The 1,680-nt window shown below is 46.3% G+C and overlaps 1 pseudogene; it reads left to right on the top strand.

Annotated features, from left to right (window-relative positions):
• The first annotated feature begins 370 nt into the window (after nucleotides 1-370).
• Nucleotides 371-1,246, top strand: LOC149872307 (syncytin-2-like; annotated as a pseudogene).
• The last annotated feature ends 434 nt before the right edge of the window (nucleotides 1,247-1,680 follow it).

Below are 1,680 nucleotides of genomic sequence, written 5' to 3'. Positions count from 1 at the left end.
TACCGCTTGAGTAGGCCTCAAGATGTTACCTTTTCTTTTACTCTGCTTCATGCTAAGAGTTTTAGTCAGGGCATGGGAGGAGAACAGTATTATGTTCCTGGGGCAGCGTATTGCTAGTGCAGGCAAACTTATGAACTGCTGGGTGTGCATACATGGGCCTACACACCCAGCCAGAGGAATCCCAATGCTTGGGGTACCGATTCCCCTTGAAGACTGGGGAAACAGTACCAATACTAGCTTTGTCAGATTTTCCTCTCACTCTAATAGAACACAGCAGTCGATCCCTGAATGGTGGAAAAAGACCCGAGACAGCTAACTGTCCTCTAGACTTGAGGCAGCCCTGTGTTATAGGTCCAATGGGAGTGGTAGGATGGGTGAAGCTGGTTACTCAGTGGGGCACTACCCTAAATGCCGGGTAACCTTTGATTATCATTCCCATAATACGTCTGGGATCCTGCTGAGAAACACGTCCTTTCAGTGTACCAGTGGGTCTCTCACAATCCATAGAACCCTGGAGGATACCCATAGTCTGGTAATGAACAGGTCCGAATTTTACATGCTGTTAGGTTCTATTTCTTGTAATCAATCAATATCTCAATGCAGACTGTTAGGGAGCCAATGTGCCCCTTCCTATACCTTACAGGTCAATCAGAAGTGTCGAATTGGAAGCATGACCTGTAGGGACCTCAGCACTATAGCAGCTCCAGGCTTGTTCTGGCTATGCGGAAATGATGCCTACAAGATTTTGCCATGGCATTGGGTCGGCACCTGTACCTTGGGGAGACTCGTCCCAGAGTTTGATCTACACCCAAGCCTCTCTTGGCATGAGGTGTCTAATATCCCACCTGGCTTGCCTAGACATAAGCGAGCTGTTGAAAACCCACTAGTTTGCCAACCCACAGGATTCCATCAATTTACTAGAGCATTTCTCCCTTGGTTGAGGATAGCTAAATTAGAAAGGACCATTGTAAACATTTTGGGAGTTATGAAGAAATTTTTTAATGCCAGTGTCGATGCTTTAGGAGCTCTTAATGATGAAATCACCCAGACAGGACAGGTGGCTACCGAAAATCGTATGGCTTTGTATTATCTCCTATCCGCCCAAGGAGGGGTATGTGTGGTTGTGAACCATACTTGCTGCACCTGGATCGATCAGCGTCAATGAGTGGAAAAAGACCTCTGCACTATTAAGAGACAGTTGCAGGTGATCCATGCAGTTGCAAAGGAGAAACCCTTCGATTGGTGAGGGTGGCTACCAGATACAGGGCAATGGTGGAAATCCCTGCTAAAATGGCGTATTCTGAGTTTATTACGCATTTTTGCTATTTTCATTATTATCGAAATGACTCTGTGTAGCTTACGCTGGTGTTTATCGAAAACTGCCCAGAGTGTTTCTAGGCTCTCTAAGACTGAGCTGCAGACGATGGTGCTCAAGGAGGTGGCCTATAAGTGTGAACGACAAGAAAATGTCAAAGGCTTTATGAATATAGAGGTGTAAGCACAAGTGTTTACAAGGGGGGAATGATGAGGAATGGAAAAGTACTGAAAGGAGTGTATACGTGTCGGGACAGGATGGGAGATGTGGGTGAAGGCCGAGTGGGAACAACACAGCGGCCTTCAGGATAAGCTTATCAGAAAACAGCTTGAGAAAATGTGCCTGGTTCAGGAAGACACCAGGAT

The sequence above is a fragment of the Crocodylus siamensis genome, chromosome 2 (genome assembly GCF_052110815.1).
Source record: "Crocodylus siamensis isolate JL-2025a chromosome 2, ASM5211081v1, whole genome shotgun sequence".
Classification (NCBI taxonomy): Eukaryota; Metazoa; Chordata; order Crocodylia; family Crocodylidae; genus Crocodylus; species Crocodylus siamensis.
The sequence above is the reverse complement of the archived record's forward strand: the minus strand, read 5'-3'. Positions and strand labels throughout refer to the sequence as shown.